General features: G+C 39.8%; 1 protein-coding gene across 4 annotated transcripts in view; it reads right to left on the bottom strand.

The window, feature by feature from the left end:
- The window catches only part of RBFOX3 (RNA binding fox-1 homolog 3), a 460,885-nt gene that overhangs the window by 101,602 nt on the left and 340,600 nt on the right, over window positions 1-18,683 (bottom strand). Inside the window, exon 2 of one of the 4 annotated variants that reach the window (XM_087924933.1) lies at window positions 14,141-14,194. The exons of the other annotated variants lie outside the window; for them this stretch is intronic. The gene's annotated coding sequence lies outside the window, so the exon portion shown is untranslated. The remainder of the gene's footprint in view (window positions 1-14,140; window positions 14,195-18,683) is intronic. 4 annotated transcript variants of the gene reach the window in all.

The following is an 18,683-nucleotide window of genomic DNA, read 5'->3' on the forward strand; positions in this document are numbered from 1 at the left end:
AAAAAGTAGCTGGAGTGACTTCCAACTTCCTGCTGACTTCCCCATTGATTCTGCTTCTGAGAAGTAGGCTGGGAATATTGGAAATCTTGATCATGTGAGCCAGGGGTGGGGTTCTACTGGGTCGCACCTATTCGCTAAAACCGGTTGTTAACATTCTAAGCAGTTTGGAGAACCGGTTGTTAGAAGAAATTACTGGTCTAATCCTGTAAGGAAGGCAGGAAGGAAACATTCTGGTGTTGCTTACAGAAACTGCCTCTCCGTTAACCTTTATTACATTCTTGGCAGGACTAGACTTCCTGTCTCAGGAATTTCTCTGGAGTTTTTTTCCCCTCCTTTGCTGGTACTTTGCTTGTTTGGAGTGACCATTCAAAGTTACTATGGCACTGAAAAAAGTGACTTATGACCATTTTTCACACTTACAACTGTTGCAGCATCCCACAGTCATGAGAGGCCAGGTGAGATGTGTGCCTCGATGTGAGCGATGTTGAGTTCACCGCGCCCAGCCAGTCACATGACCACCAAGCCATGCCCACCAACTAAGCCATGCCCACAGAACCAGTTGTTAAAAAATTTGAATCCCACCCCTGATGTGAGCACAGCTAACTGTGACAACACTGCAACATCACAACTTTGTGAATCCAACTGGGTGTGAAGACCCTTGAAATTTCAATAATGTAGGAGTAATGGGCCCCAGGTTGTGTTTGCATTATTTAAATTAACATATTTGAAGTACACCTTGATTCAAACATTTTTGCACAATGATACACTGTTTGGGCTAACTGAAGGTTACAAGGAGACAAAGGGAGAAGAGTTTTAGCAGTATAGAGATCAATTGCACCAAATATCAAAACAGTCAGCGCCCATTGTTGTTTTCTCCATTATGGAGTAAATTACTAAAGTAGTTGAAAATTAAGAGGGAGGCTGTATGCCAATACTTTACTATCTTTTATGCTCGAGTATATACTTTCTTGAGCCCACATAACTACCAGATAAGCCCAGAAAAAGATATAATAACTCTTTTAAGGAACAGTTAATGGGAAGAGCAACGTTACCCAAGCTGGACATGAAGCCTGCTTTGGATCCAAATACATCTCTATAGCAAAATAACCCATGAGTTAACCAGAAATTGAACTACATAAATGTCCTGTAATATACCCTTTAAAACCATAAATGATTTAATATATTGTTGTTTCATTAATCATGCTACATTGTGGTTAAAAAAAAAGGAAACCATTAGCAAAAAATGCTAGGAGGAAGCTTTTACTTAAAGTTGAAGGGGCTTTTGCTGAATAGGACTTCTGAGTAAACGCTATAGAAAAAATATGGATAGTGGGAACCCATATTACCAGCTACTGGAATGCTACACGTAAAGCCACATTTTGGAGCAGTTGCCACCTGATTAAAGAAATGCCCATTTCGTTTAAAGCACTGCTGTCTGATTGCAAACTATTTCCCACGATTAAGTCCCTAAAGTATATAACAGATGAAGCCATCCAAATTCATTTAACTATCCATTAAGGCACATCCACATAACATCTCACTGAACAGTATAACCCACGACTAAGAGCACAGGAACATGGTGTGTGTTCTTAGAAAGGCAAGGCAAGGCTCTTTTCTCCAGGGATAACTCTACACTAGAAATAAAAGGCTAGCTATGCACAGAGCATGACTCTAATTGCTTCGACAATGTTCAACTTCAACACCATGGTAAAATGAGGACAGCCTGGCTTAAACCACCTATGAGAATGTATTGCACTTTGCAGAAACTGGACAGGCTCTTAAGTGAGAAAAGCTTGAAAGAAAAAAATAGAAAATGCTGACCTTCCAAACAAGCTCTGGCCTATACAGGATTATCAAGAAACCTGATTTATTTAGCAAGACATACACAGCCTTTCAAAACAGACATTGGGAAGTATTGTGCTCGCTAGAAGTGGAATTAGAGGAGGGGAATTCTGCAACATTCTCCTGGGGTAGATAATGGTACTACACTCTTATTATTTCTGAGATGAAATGCTGCAACAAGAGTCATGCATAGTCACCTCACATTGAGTTATTTAGAGACATTTTGATACAAGAGGCAGGTCCACATGAAACACTGTCTGTCACTCAGACTTAGAACATGTCCTAACTCTTCCAACCAGTCTATTTTCTCTCCATATATTTTATTGCTGATCGTATGTACCATGGAAACAATTGGCACTATCTGGAGATGTTCTCTTCTCAGCTGTTAAGCCAGTAAAACGGGTTTGATCTTTTCCAGTGGGCTACAGGTATCCTCTACACATGATCCAACCATGACTGCAGCAACTGCTATAGAATTACCAGTCATGAAATTCCCTGGTGGCACAGTAGTTAAAATGCAATCTTGCAGGCAAACTCAGCCCACATTCGATCCTGATGGGGCTCAAGGTTGACTCAGCCTTCCATCTTTCCAAGGTCAGTAATTTGAAGACCAAGATTATTGGGGGCAATATGCTGACATTATAAACTGCGGTATATAAGTCTTTAAGTGCAATTGCTATTGTTAAATTCCATCAGCAGCTTAGAAATGGGGAGTAAATATGATATTTATATGGTGTGCTAATTCAATTTCTCTGTGTGTGGCCTCCTTCTCTAAGAATTGAAATGCCAGAGGAGGGCCTTGGGGCTGACGGCTTCATCTTTTTTCATGACTGGCAGTGGTGGTGATGGCGAAATTTAGTGTGTGTGTGTGTGTGTGTGTGTGTGTGTGTGTGTGTGTGTGTGTGTAAAAGGAAGATATTTCTATAACGTATAGGATTATTTGGACACATAAGTAAATTGCACTAATACTTGTTGCAGCTTGGGGAAAAAATAAAATATAGTCATAGCTTAATTCTAAACCTTGTTTTTGTCAAATCTGTCTCCAGGATCTGACCCAACATGGGATTGTTGAGCAGATGAAGCAGTTATAGTAGCTCTTATTCTGGCCCAGCATCAGAGAACGGTGCAAGAGAAATGGAAGAAATTTTAGATTTTGATCAGAATTATGCTATACCACATTGCAATTAATCATGCAGCTTTCCGAAGTACGTTGCCAGCTCCATTTAGCTAACTAAGGAAAGGCCTTACTCTCTGCTCACAGCTGTGGTTCACTTCTAATTGCTCCGGAGAAAGAATTTAAACCTAAGCACAACAATTAGAATTTTATCATTAAACCATCTCAACATAGAGATAAAGCGCTGACAGGAATTCAAGTTGCCCATGAAACTTCATAATAAAATAAAACAAATCCTGGGGTTTTTAAACCCAGCCAAGCATGATTTAAATTAATGCCATAGCAACTTTTTTAAAAAAAGACACCAGTAATATGAACTTCTTAAAGAAAATATTAAGGCAAGTGTGCTGGCTATTTTTTTTAATATGTACGACTTCTATGCAAAAAATATAACTGTGAGAATCAGCTTTCTCTCCCCAGTTCAACTTACAAGACTGATACAAAAACAATTAACCACACTGCTAAGGACACACACTTTAAGCTGGAGTATGAAAATGAACTACTTAATATAAACCATCCCTTGAACACAGTAACCCAGGTCCTCTCCAGATATCTGGTTCAGAACAATTTCCAAGATCATTTTTTTTCTAAGTGTTTCAGCTCCTGTGATGATACAAAGTGGGAGATAAGCGTTAGACAGTGCAAGCTCAGATTTGAAGAAAGTCAGGGTGTATGATGGGCAAGGAAGAAAAAAAAAAATTGGGTGCCAATCTCTTTTTCTTAGAAAATGATTTCCTGCCACCTGTGAATAGCATTCTCCAAAACCCGCCACTATTCATTATGTGTCTCACCAAGACAAAGAGGTTTTGCCCTTCCCAGACCTCTTCCCACATTCGCTATTACTATTCTTAATTGACATCACATGTTTATTGTCCAAACTCATTATCTCAGCCATCCACCCAACAAAAGGGTGAGTCAAGCTCATATCTCTGAAATGGTGCAGTAACACAGTTGGTAATTATTATGGGTGGCAGGGGCATTTCTCAGTCTTTCCGCCCCATCAAACATAACTTGGATATTTCAGGGCATGATGTCTTCTAGAAAGGGTGGATTCCCCAGAACTTCTTTTTGACCAAGCATACAAGCCCCATAGAAAAGAATAAGATTTATTCCATCTTAAGCAGGTCCATCAACACAGGTTTCTTCAACCTGATGCCATTAGGTATTGGAATACAAATCTTGCCTCCCACATCCCTTATATAGCAGAAACCATCACCACCCCGCTACTTGATTAATTATTGTTTCCTCAGAAGGAGAATTCATCTGAATGGATATGCAGACAACTTGAAGGTAAGTGACATTAAGTCTTCAATAGTTTTGCTTCTTGTCCATCTCTAAAACCGCTACCCCGGTTGTGTGCCCTGGCTTCTAATTGAATCCTGGCTTCAATTTCTAAGATTTAGTTCCTGGGACTCTGATGTGTAGGAGTCCTGCAATACTGCAGGGCCAATTTAATCAATCCGTTAATTAATTGCCCTATTCAGCATACTACTCAGAATAGTGAACAGGCTTTTCCAAGAAACAGAAAGAGGGTTTGTTGATTCTTGGCTATGGTTGTTACTTAGGTAAATCCAAAATCAGGCATTAAGGAGTCCTAAAATTGCTGATGTCCTTATTCTTTTTTTGAACAAAACTATTCCTAAGAAATATTGAATTGCTATTCCCAAATCAAGACCAAGATTATATTTTATGCACTTCTTCCTTCATACATACACACAAATAGCACACATATACCTTAAGGCAGATATATGGTAGGACTTCCAGGGAAGGACTAGTGAACGGAAGACAGCTCTGTTAAAAGTGGAACGAAGAGGCGGCAAATGGATCAGCTCTTCAGAATTCCTCTCTGGACAGGAAGAGGACTTGGAATTGCCGCTCACAAGCGCTCCAGACAGTCACTCCTTACGATGAGACCACAAGTCAGTGCTGTCTGATGGGTTTAGAGGTCTGGGAGACAAGGGAGCACCGTTTTCCTCCCAAAAGCAGTTCGTGCTTTATGGACACAGGATTCGCATAATTTCTTTTCAGATCACTTTTGGAAATTGCTTGTTAACTACTTTTCAGGTATTAAAAAACTTTGGAGGAACAAATTTTATAGGCGGGTTTTCTTCAATCCTTAGTGAAAGAAGTTTTCAATACAAGTTTAAAGATTTTAAAAAATTATCCTCTTTCTTTTCCCTCTCTTCCTCCTCCTCCTTTTTGGAATAAACAGCAAAAGAGTGATTAGAATATTTTTTTTAGAAAGTTATACATGAACCAAGGTCAAGAAGTATTTGAAATTAAATTTTGAAATTAATTATGAGAATCCTTTCCATTGGAAAATGTTGTTTTGATTTTTTAAAAAAGAAAAATACATATAATAGGATTGAACTTTAAAGGTTGGACACTAGTAGGAACTAAAAATTACAATTAAAGAAGAACAGATTTATACTTGTGATGAAGGCAAAAGTCACTTCATATGTTTTTCTACTATTTTTTTATACATTGTTCCCTATTTTTCTTTTTTGCACTTTCTATTTTTTCTTTTTATTCTTTTATTATTCTTAGTTTATATCATTTTAATTGTAATGCTTAATAAAATTACCAGTTTAAAAGACAGGTTGTGATTGGTTCACAATCAGTGCTGCAGACACAAAAGTCATTGGGAATGGCTACGAAGTGACCTATGAGACTCATAACTAGATACAAGCAACTTGTGGAAGAAGCATTCCTTGAGTATATTTAGAACTCTTGCATCTGTTGTGCAGTCCAGCAATTTATTATTTATTTAATATGTATCCTGTGTTTATTGTTACAAATAACTGAAGGTGGTGAACATATCCAATACACCTTCCACCTCTTATTTTCCCCACAACAACAATCTTGTGAGGTGGGTGGGGCTGACAGAGAGAGTGTGAGAGAGAGAGTAAGCTGGTTTTCAAGGCTAAGTCAAGACTTGAATTCATGGTCCCATAATTTCTAGCCAGGTACCTTAATCACTGGACCAAACTGGCAGCTCTGCCTCACACAAAATGGCAGAAGTACACATGTATTCAACATGGGAGAGAGCATACAGAAAGGCCTATGCTTTTTCTCTAATAATAATTTAAAAACAGTAAAACCTGTTGTCTAAAGAGGAAATTACTCAGGGCTCGCTGCAGTCTGCTTTTGAAACAAGCAAACTCAAAGTTTAGCAATTCTTAGTCAATTTGCTAGTACCAGAAAACAATTGACCACAGGGTGTTCCTATGGCAGTCTTGTTCAGAGAATTTCTGTAACTCACTATCCCCAAGTCACATTGCCACTCACTCTATAGTGATTATTCATCCTTCTCCAACAATTTAGCAAATTTCACGGTGGCTCCTCTTATGAACTGGCATTAGTTAAGTTTATGGGTTCTGAAGTGGCCCAATCAATTTTAGAAGAGGAAATTCACACTTTCCACAAGAATATATTGGAAAAAGAAAATAGAGTGATAACTTTCATCCAAAAGAAAAAAAAAGAGAAAGAGAGAGAGAAAAAACACTGTTTGATGTTGTTTAAAATGAAGTTGTAAAATATATGTAGGGAGGAAAGTATAGGTTTCAAGCAAAACACCTGGAACTCATTTTCTTAGGAAACATTATGGCATCTTTGGAGTGAGTTGAAGCAAGATGCTATTTCCAGCAGCATTCTCATCATGCATACATTCAAGCTTGAAGTATATTCCTGGTTATCGGAATGCTTTTCCTTTTGTAGTGCCTTAAAATTCACTAGTATTCTCTAGGTTAAAATTATGAAGAGTGAAAAACCAAGATTCAGACCGGTTATCTATAATTCCGTTGCACTGCGCCTTTCTTCCAGTTATTGCCATTTACCCTTTTTTTGCACAAGGAAAATGGTGCAGAAGGCAAAGGCTAGAGAGGCTTCCAGTTGGCCCTGGCAATCTATAGTATGTGGATTTAAGTGCTGCAAATTCAGACACGATGCTCACAAAAATGGCAGAGAAGTCATAGGATGCTGTAAGATTCCATATCACTCCAATCTACATTTATACCATATCCATCTAGGATACCAGATGACGATGCACCCAGTGTATTTCACTTCAACTTAATAAATGCAACTGAAGTTGGCTCTCCTCCTTGAAGATACAGATTTACTACTTTAGCTGCCATCACATGCGAGTTCAGAGAGCTCTGGGTGGAGAAACAAGGAGACTGAGTAGCAGGCAGAAGAACCACACATGTTCAACATGTTATGGACCCATGCCCAGAATGGCCTGTAAATGCAATACACATCTATAGATACTCTCACCTTAGGAAGTTATTTATTCATTTATTTATTTCCATGACAATAAATGAGATAAAGAAAATAGGTTGCTAACTTTCTTCCCAAAAAGAAAAATTGAGGACTATCCTCTGAGCAACAACATCAAAAGTATCATCCGATATTCAGTCAGGCGAATGGAATCAAGCACTAAACACACTGAAATTCACACGATCTAGAACAGGCAAGCAGAATCTAAGTTCAGGGATCCACTCCCACCCAGAAGAATAAGTCGGAGCAAAAGCTCCTACTTGGTAACATCATCCACCAAAACAGTCTGAAAAACTCTGAAAGCGACCAACAGCACACACACACACACACACACACACACAAATTAACCGGGATTTACCCAACCCAAAACAGGGACCTACCCAGAAATACATCATCATGCTGACAGCCAGGATGTCCACAGAGCCACGGAGAGGTGAATCTGTCTCAGGTCGCTGGATATCTCCCCCACCCCTGGTCCTCTGTCCTGAGATGCCGACTGGGTTTCCCCCTTTCACAGGCACAGCCCTCTTGACAAAGGCTGCAGGCCGCTGGGTGCCTCACCACCGGCCATGGGTATCCGATGTGCCAGCTTCGTGCAGGGGTTGCAGAGAGGGACGGTAGGAGTGAAGTGTTCCAGGTGGACCAGGAGAAAGAGGGAGCAACAATCAGTAGATTAGGGTGGATTGAGCACAAAATACCCGACGCTTAAGAGGGAAAAGGCCAAGAAGCAGAACCCAAACCCGTTCTTCTCACAGAGCTGGTGTAGGGCTGGCTGGTTGGCTAGCTCCCGTCAGAGAAGAGGTACCTCTGCTTACGGAAAAGCAGGTTAAGTTGACAGGCTTGCAGGGGGGGCATGTGCAGGGGTTGCGCTGTGGGGATGTATGTGTGAGAGAAAGAGTAAGGGGGAGAGAAAGAAAGAGAGAGAGAGAGAAAAGCAGGCAGGCATCTGGGAGCAGAAGCTCCCTCGGCTCTGACACTCTGCAGTGTATGTCCTGCCTCAGCATTTTCTAAGCTACCCTGTCAATAAGGGAACTGGCTGCTCATGTAATTAACCTGTGAGGTGCCAGCTTTTTCTGTCCTGGTGCTGAGCCTCCAGGCATTCTCGCTGCTCTCTGCCCTCGCCATATTCCTCCCAGACAGCCTCGCCAGGATTAAGCAGCGCTGAGGTGACAGGCACCAGACAGTTTTGCAGGGCAGTCTGCCTTCAGGCTCACAGGAGAGTCCCGATTCCTTTCGCTTAATTCCAGAGCTAGAAAAACCGAAATCTGACTCTCACGATGGCAATTGCGAGCAAAAGTCTGGGTTCTCCCCAGGATCCCACTGTACAAATACTGGCTGGCTAAACATCCTGCCTTGTCCAGAATATGTTTGCTAAACTTTAGGATGTTGTGTTCCAGTTGGGTGGAGTTTTCAAGAGTTGCTTGACCACAAGAGGAGGCCAGATCTCCCACCTACCCTATTTTGGGAGTTGAAATAATGGCCAAGGAATGAACAAAGTTAATCATGTTTTCTTTTCACATTTATCACCCCATCAAAGTTAAGCAATATAGCTTCTAGACCAGGAATATCCAATGGTGACCCACAGGCCACATATGGGCCTGGACTGCTGGTAATATGGCCTCACAAGATAATGAAAAACAAAGGAAATTTGTTATTGATATACATTAATTATGTTATGTATTTTATAGGTAGTCCAAGACAATTCTTCTACATTCAAAGTGGCTTAGGCAAGCCCGAATGCTGGACAACCATGTTCTAGGTTCTTGCGTGTCCACCAGATAACAGATAATCAAAGTTGTAGGTCATCTAGTCCAACCCCCCCCACCAAAGCGGGAGACCCTACACCATTTCTGACAAATGGCAGTCCAATCTCTTCTTGAAAGTTCAATTCTGAACTCAAATGCAATTTCAGGGTATTCTACCACATGAAGGTTATTTTGGGTGTGAAGGGGGCAGGAAGGTGTCTCCAGAATACTGTATTCTCATTCACTGCATTTACATTACACAAATGCAAATTTTGGGCAAAAAAAGAAAAACCCTAGCAAAGAATAGATGTTAAAATGCAATTTGTCTTCTACCACATCATCTATCTTTAGTATGTTTATAACCAAATGCTTCTCCAAATGAGAAAACAAGCTTCCTTGAGCTGCCTTAAGAGCCTTGATTCTTTTGGCAGGACATTTTCCGCCTGGTTTCCTAAGCCATTGCATTGGGAAACCCTTCCCCGCTCCCTCCCTTCCTCTCTCCCTAACACATCCCAGGAAATATTCAGAGAGAGCCCAAGTGGTTGTTCACCATTTTATGGAACTAATTAAACTTCTTTAGTAGAAAGGTGGAAAAGACATTAGAAGGATGGAAGTCCAGGGAATACCATTTTTTCAACCTCTCTCCATGGTCCTAAAGTTAAATTAGATGCAACAAGATTTCATTCTCTCTTTTACTCCTTTTAAAACCGAGCAAGATGGCTGTGTATTTTACATACCCAACCTTAGGACACTGGTTGTTGGTGGGGAGAAAATGAGCAGCAGGAAAAAATGATAAAAAGACATGAATATATAGAAAACATATAGAAATAAAATGAAACAGCAGCCACTATATCCATTGTGCAGCATTTAATTCCACTGGAAGAATGGAATCACGTAATCCCAGCATTCCCAGAATTTAACAGGTCATATTATTTGCATAGAAGTGAAAGAAAAAACACGTGGTTGGGGCAGTTGGCATGTTTTACACAGCATGCACACCACTTTACTGAGATTCTCAGGCTTATATTAAGGCCAACATGAGTTAAATCTAGTAACATATGACTTGTCTGTCATATGTTTGGACCTTTCATACTTGTGGGGTGCGCAACTACTGAAAAGGCAGTCCAAACTCTTTTACATAAGCTATCTCTTTCAGGGAAACTTTTAGTTATACTAGCTGGGTTATACTCCATAAATATTTGACTCTTAGATTGTTGGGTGAGATTTAACAACTGGGGGTGAGAGAGGCCAAACCATTATAATCTAAAATAGTTGACTCCAAGGGTCTTCATCTTTTAACAAAAGGCTATGATTTTATTGACAGCAATAAGACAGAATTCATCCAATTGAAAACTAAAGCTGAAAATATGCCACGATAAGGTCTACAGAATATTTAGCATCTACTGAATACATATTTTGGAAATGTGAGGAAAAAAAGTAATGACAAAATCCAACTTCACCAGTGAAGAGTTTAGCCAAACTTGTATACATTTATAATATACAGTACTCAGATTTTATAATGACTATTATCTAATTGCTGCAGTTGAATTTAACTCCTCCAGCGTATCAGTCACTTCAGTATAGTGGATTAAGACCAGAAGTGTATTAGTTTTTCCAGAGACTATGGCATCCTTAATTCATTTAAATCATAAAACTATTGAATTGCGCAGGCTCTATAAGCTCCATATTGCACATGTTGCCGCATTAAATCATTAAGCCAGAAGCTCTCAAATTCTGTGGTATCATAGCCTCTTAAACTGATAAATGAAATTGTGGAATATCTCCGTGAATAAAACTAATGGTTTCTTTGGGACTAAGGCTGGATAAATAATAACATGACTGCTTATTTTTAATATTTACATTACATTTATATATTGCACAAAAATAATGATAAAGCCTACCTTGCTTTTTCATAAAATAAAATTTTGCGTTGGAGATAAACAATAAGACAATAAGATTCAAAACTGCTTTTTACGGAAAAGATGAGTTTGTTTAGCTTTGTATAATTCCTGAAATCTTAAATTTTATTTTTGAGACATCCATTGACACCTTTTTCCATGTTTATTTTAGACAGACACTTTGTTTTTCTAGCAGCAACTGTCGAAAATCTTCATTTTGCTATTGGCTTCTCCAGGCAGTATGGGAGCAAAATTTGACACTGATCCAACTTTGAATGCAAAATGCAAATGCTGAAGCCCTGTAATATCACAATCTGGCTTTTCTCTCCACTTGGTTTGAACAAACCAACAATCAGCTTTTTGAGGAAAAATGGGAACGCATTTCCAAAAGAGATCTTGCTTTGCATTACATGTACATGAAAAAGTCAAAGCCATGTAACAACACCCCTCAGCTTTCCATTTTCTTTGGGTCCAACAATCTGAAAGCCAGTTCATCATTTCCTGGTGCAACTTTTGAACAACTCCGACACCCAGGAATTTCTTCTAATCTTAGCCCCAAACTTTCAACCGAATGGTTGTGATCCTGCCCTCTGGAACAAAACATACCAAGACTAATCCATCTTTTTGCATGGCAGATTTTCATATCCTGGTAAACAGCTGTCATGCTTCTCCTTAATCTTCTCATGACGACAGATAGCCAGTCCTTTTAAGCTTATTGGTCTGGGCTTTGCAGTTTCTTGCTACGCTGCTGGCTCTTTTGCAAGATGCACTTTCATTTACCAGAAACTTTCTTCAAATGTGGATTAATGCTTGTGAACCACCAATGGGAGGCAGAATGGAGCAGACTAGTACTTCTCACGATCTGGAATTTTCCTTAACGCAACTAAAATTTGTGTTTTATAGCAGCTCATAATCAATCTGTAATCCAATAATAAATTTAGATATTTTAAAAATACACAGGTGCCAAGCTGGTTCTTTTTCAGTTTGTTTGTCTGATATTTTCATACATAAATGTAGTTTATACTTATATTCGCTGAATTTCAATGTGTTTTAGTCAAGAAATTCTTAATTTTTGAATGGTGTGCTAGAAAGGCATACTCCAAAAAGTGTATGGGTCAGGCCAAAAATAATTTTATTATGAATTTAACTAAAATTAAAATTAAAATACATACAAATATTATCATACTCCATGTAATAAATAGTGCTCTGGTCTTATCATATAAAATTACAATTCAATGATATTTTTTTTCCATTCATTGTTCCAGCCTGCCAAAACCCTTTTGAGTTCTCAGTCTGATTTCTATAGCCTAGTATAACCTTTTTAGTTCTGTGTCAGCTACATTTTATTAAACATTGCTCCTTTGCTCTCATTCAGATAATTTCTAAAATGTTTGAACTGCAGAAAGCAATTGTGCACAAAGACCTGTAATACTCCACTAACTTGTCCCTCCTCTTTGATGTAAAGCCATCAATGAACACACCCTGAGCGTAGCTGCTCATCTCTTTACAGATGGATACACACATACATTTGGACAAAGAGAAGTTGTGGAAAAAAGCATAGCGAATATGGGATGATAAATATAAGACTTTAGTAAATCCCATTGCATTCTATAGCTCTTATTTCCTGTTAAATGTTACAGTTTGTTATTGCGTTAGAGCCAGATCTTGGGGACAGTGATTTTTTCTCTCCTTTCTATTGAAGAAAAGAAGAAAATAAAAAAGGAAACAGAGAAAAAAATGGAAGCCCCCGAGGAATTCTATGACAAATACAGGTAGTTCTCAACTTACACCAGTTCATTTAGTGACCGTTTGAAGTTTCAACAGCATTGAAACAACTGACATGACAGTTTTTTACACCACCATTTGTAATGACCCGGGGCGTGGCACAAAGGCAACACAGTCAAATAAGCAATAAGAGTCTCTTTTATTATCTCCAACTTTGCCCCCAATGTCCAGGTTACCTTCAGCTGGAGAAAAACTCTCCCAGGAACAGCCTTTAACTGTAGAAAATTCAGTCCAAAACAAGGTACACACAAACTGTAACTAAAAATCCAAACAAACCAAGCTGAAGTAGTTAGCTTGACAGGGCAGGAGAGGGAATTTCAGACTTGAAAACACCGCAAAACTCACACAGTTGGGAAGACGCCAGGAACACAGATAAGCCACGATGATACAAGATAAATTCACATTTGCTCCCAACAGCTTGCTGTGTGCAGCTTCCTTTTTTATACACTGTGTTCCCAGATGCAGTTAATTAAGGGAATCAGGGCCCTTTCCTCCCCCGTAAGCCACATAACTCACATTACTCCCTTCTCCGTTCCTCCCTGCATGCCCTAGGATGAAGAGGGGTAGGCTTGAGGCTTGCTCTGAATTCCCTCTCCCTTGCTCTACCTCTCCCCTGCTCCGCCCAGCCAGACTTTGTCCTTCCCCAGTTTCTTCCACAGACAATGGAGCCACACTCCTACTCCCCGTCAGCTGTTCGGCTTCCCCTTCCGAGTCAGATTCTGACAGGGGCATGACACCATTGTAGCATCCCTGCAATGTGATCAAAATCCAGGTGCTTGGTGACTGATTCATATTTATGACGGTTGCAGTGCCTGGGATAATGTGATCAGCTTCTGCGACCTTCAGACAAGCAAAGTCAATGGGGAGACCAGATTACTTTGACAACTGTGTTACTAACTGAACAACTGCAGTGATTCACTTAACAACTGTGGCAAGAAAGGTTGTAAAATGGGGCAAAACTCACTTAACAAATGTTTCACTTAGCAACAGAAATTTTGGGTTCAATTGTGGTTGTAAGTCGAGGACTACCTGTAACGAAAGGTGTTAAGTGAAATATCAAGAAAGGATAAAGTATTATTAATAATTATGGAGAAATGAAGGAACCTGGAATTACAGAAAGCTTTGAACTGAGTAAGTATAGTAGTACAAGAAATGATTTAATATAATTTTGCAAAAATAATACATATTGCCAACAATTGCTTCAGGTAATATAAATATATATTCTGTACATGGATGTTATTAAATGTCTAGCATTAGAATCAAATGGAGGAAATAGAAGATGGAGAAGTATAATCTAATCAACCAGGATACTTCCAGATATAGATTATAGAACAGACCATGAATTATTTGTATCAAATGCGTAAGTTAAACTTAAGTAATAAAGGAATAGATTCAGTTTCTTATACTCGTTTTACACTTACCTTATGTGAAAGAAAAACTGAAAAGCCATGAGAAGAGATGAGACATCATGAAAACTGAAATAGAAAAAAATATTTTCCAAATTTCAAAGAGGAAAAGATCTAAGTGCTTTTCAAAACAAGTTATCATGATAGCCAAGGAAAGACAGAAGATGAAAGCCTTGGGCAACAGTGACTGAACGCAGATTTTCAACATCAAGCAAGAAAGGACAATGTAAGATATCTCAATCAAGAATGTCAGCAGCTAGAAGAAAATAACAAGAAAAGAAAAATGAGAGATGTTTTTAAGGAGGTCACAGAGGTATGTGTTGCTAAGATAGGAATATTCAAGATTATCATGGAAGATATCTAACAGAAGCAAATACGATTAAACGAAGATGGAAAGACTATACTGTAAAATCCCCTTCACAAACAGGATTATAGAATTATAGAAAAAAATTGGAGAGGTTTAACAAGCAATACACCAGCAATCAAAAAGTAAAGCGCCAGGCATAGATCCAATAACTGGTTTAAAATGGCAGAAAAGAAAGTTAAAGAGTTAACAGCTGCATATCAGCAAATATGGAACAATACTGTGTGACCTAGAGATGGGAAAAGAGTATATATCCAATACGGAAGAAAAGTGATGCAAGAGAATGTGCAAATGACTGGAACTTTGCACCAATTCATTAAACTATAATGTTTGTTTCAGTTCTTACAAAAAAACCTCAGAGCCATCCATAGAGGGATAAATGATAACTGAACAGGCAGGTTTCAGAAAAGGAGCACAAGATCAGTTAGCTAATGTAATATGGATAATGGAGAGAGCAAGAGAATATAAGCTTTCCTTCTGCTTTATTGACTGCCACAAGGCCTTTGACTATGCGGATTATGCCAGAACGTGGAATATATTAAGGCTAATGGATGTGTCCGAACATGGGGTTATTCTTTGTAAAGAAACATTGTACAATGGATAAGAAGCTACTAAATTTGACAGGGAGTGAGAAAAGGATGCATATTATTCCCACATCTATCAAACCTGTACAGTAAATAGGTTACAAGAATGGCAGGGTGGGGAGGAAAAAAAAACCCACCAGACAGCTGGAATTAAAATAAAGAACTGAAACACTAACAGTGGGAGATATGCATTGTAGGAGGAGATCTGTGTTAGTGATAGCCCCAAATCAGGAAGAGTGCTGTAGCTCCTTTTCAGACTAACACATTTGATTAAAAGGCATGGACGGTCATGAGTTACAGCTTACTTCAACAGATGCCTCCATGCAGGTTGGGTTGAAAATGAGTTACCGGGCTCCTGATTTCTGAGATACACAGAAGAATACCTTAGAAAAGTGTGTTACGAAACAAAAAGCGGAAAATGGCAAATCTGGCCTAGTGTTCAGTATTAAGAAGACAACATTGACATCGAGCAATATGCTTACCTAACTTGTTGGCAAAAATGAAGGTGGCCGATATTTTTATTTTCTGGGGTTCAAAGAGTAAAGATGTACAAGGGGTCAGAGAAGTAAAGAGATCAATTCTACAGAGGAAGGCAATGACAAATTTAGACAAGACTGACGGATAAAGCTATCCAGCGCTCTTCTGGAAAAGCTACAAATTTTTACTAGGGGCAGGTCAAGTCAATGCGTGTTTGTCTGTGTAATCTTTGGGAACTGAACTCGACCCGATGGCATCCAAACAAATATCAACCACAGCCATAATATAGGACAATTTAAAAGGATTATGGAGACAACATAGACAAAGTGCTTTGAACGTTTAAAAGTGCTAGATAAACTGAGCGTTATTATTGCTACCTACTACTGCTTTCTCAAGCTTTTAGCTTTACTTCCTGGCTCTGTGGGCATAATAGATAAGATTTAGCAGATGGCATTTCACCAAATGCTCTTGTCTTTTGAGATTGAAGATGAACCTATGTGGAATTTTCTCCAGTGTGAGTCTAATAGAGAACAATGACCTTGTCAGCTATTTTTATGTTTTTCTTAAGTGAATTCCTATCTGAGGAAAGCAAAATGTCTCTTAGGCCCCCAATTGGTAAAAGGCTTTCCAATTGTACATCTGCTTGGCGTAGTCTCCCTCACCAGACCTTTAGAAAAGCGAATGCGGGTAGCTGTGGTACCTTTGGAATCACAAGCTGATTTCCCCCCCCCCCCCCCCCCCCCCGGCTTGGCCTCTTTAAGAAACGAGTGTGGCAGGAAAAATAAAATCAATTATTCTTATGGCAAACGCACCCACAGTCAATGCCATTTGCTCACTGACTGGCAACATCCTTCTGAAAATGTGCTATTATTTTCCTAGGACTTTCCAGAAAACTTGCCTGCATTTTGAAAACAGAATGATAGTATGATCCATGCATAAGTGAACTAAAGAAACAGCGGCTAGTGAAATGGGTGGACCGAAATGTTCTGTTGTATTTTGTTCCTCACGTTTTATGCTTCTGGCCTTTCTGTGATGGGCCTTAGAGTTTCGCAATTACTCTCTTAAGAGGGTAAATTTTAATCTAGCCTTTCCTAACCTGACTGGGAATTCAGAAAACACTATTCCACTCCATTTGGAGGCACACCTGTAGAAAGAAGCCTCTGGAGTAGCTCATTTAGATAACCAGAAGATGCCATCTTTGTTTCTGTAATAAAAGCCTTAGCTTCCCCACTACCATAAGCCAAGCTAACATTGCTTGAAGGAAGCCTCTGCATTGCTGCTCATTTCTGCTCCCCTGTTCCTGCTAAAAACTCTAGTTCTGCGCAGGCTTTGCAAAAATGCTGATTCTTGTCAGACTACCACTCTTTATGAGTTCTATTTGAAACTGTTTATTAAAGTTATCCAAGGGGTGCAAGGCTGGGGCAACAGGAGAGTTTCAGAACTGCAGGAAGATATATAAGTCTCATGGCTGCGGAATACTAACAAAGTTGTCTGCACCCCAGGTGTTTTAACCCGACTGCTTGGAACCTTTGAAATGCCATAAACGTTTTGTAGCAGAAGAGAAGGAATGATTCTTTTTCTTAAAGAAGAAGAGGGTGATTCCAGCTGAAGGATTGCATATCCTTTGTACCTGCTGGCCCCCGGGGGCCAAAGGTTTTTTCCCCCAAAGGCCGGGACTGCATTCATGGAAAACCCTCTTCACCAATTGCTGCAAAGGAGAGCTCCACCCCAAGCCCAGGGGTCCCTTCCCCTCCCCACTCCTTGCATTCACAGCCTCTACCACTTTTTATGGATTCCCGGGTGCTCCGGCTGTGTGACCTGCAGTATGGAGATCAATTATGGAAATTCCTGCCTCTGTGAACCCAATTCAGGGAGAATCACAGCTCATTAGGCCAGGGTTTGCTTCCATTAAGGCCACTGATGATATCCACCTCCTCCACCCGGGTTTCCCTGGAAATTGCCCAGAAAACTCTCTATAAGCTTCCTACTCACAGGATCACCCTCAGCTCAAGAGAAAGAAAGTATATGCTCCCCAGGAAGCATGGTCTGTCCTCTTCCTGATAAAAGCACATATTAAATGCAGACTCCAGAGCTCTTCTGGCTGAAACACACCAGTCATTTCTATTCCACAGGGCGGCTGGCCTTGAGGGGGTAGTCACCTCCCTTGAGACTAGTTGGAAATACTCACAGCAGGGTGCTTGTGGGCCCAGACATGTTGATAAGTCTCTCGGGGAATAAATAACAATCATAATAATAGAAACCAATGAGATGACGATGCCAGGAATACATTCATTACCATGTCCTCTTGCTTGTCCGCGAAGGCACTTTACTAACTCAAGGGCCAACTGTGCTTTGAGAAATTTATCTGCCGGAATAGCTTACATGAGATGTAGAGGATGACAGAGAATGACATGATCTGAGCAGGCAAAATGCAGAGTCGCCCTATGTTTTCATTTAGTGCTGCAGAAGAATGTCAGTCAGGAAACCATGGTTCATAATAAAATATAAAGGTTTCCCCTGCACAGTCATGCACAGTGACCATCTCTGTTTCTTAGCCATGGCAGCCAGCGTTGTCTGAAGACACTTCTGCGGTCATGTGGTCAGCATGACTATATGCCAAGGCGCACGGATCTCTGTTAACTTCCCACCAAAGTGGTATCTATTTATCTACTCGCATTTGCAAGCTTTCAAACTGCTAGCGGGGCAGGAACTGGGGCAAGGAATGGGAGCTTACCCCATACACAGCATTTGGGTCTCGAACCTGGACTGTCAGTTTTCCAGCTGACAAGCTCAGGGTCTTTAACTGCTGAGCCCATCTCGCCCCTGGTATCAGAATACCACTCTAAGCAATCATAACCACAGAAAAAAACATACAAAGAAAACCGCTTGAGTTAAGAATCATACATACATACATACAACTTGCAATTGAAGTAAGGAATTCAATTTTCTGCACAATTCAGGGTAAAATAGTCAGTGATGAATATGTCAGCTTCCAAAGAGGCTGCCACTTAAAGACCTCACCATTCCCTTGTGGATGTTGGCTAACTGCTTCTCTCGAGATGCTGATCTCTTCACCCACTTAATTATTTATTTTACGATAGTCTAAATTAATAGCTTCCCAGCACTCTGGATT

Source organism: Pseudonaja textilis, chromosome 2 (assembly GCF_049901715.1).
Source record: "Pseudonaja textilis isolate UNSWEBS1 chromosome 2, rPseTex1.2, whole genome shotgun sequence".
Taxonomy (NCBI): Eukaryota; Metazoa; Chordata; class Lepidosauria; order Squamata; family Elapidae; genus Pseudonaja; species Pseudonaja textilis.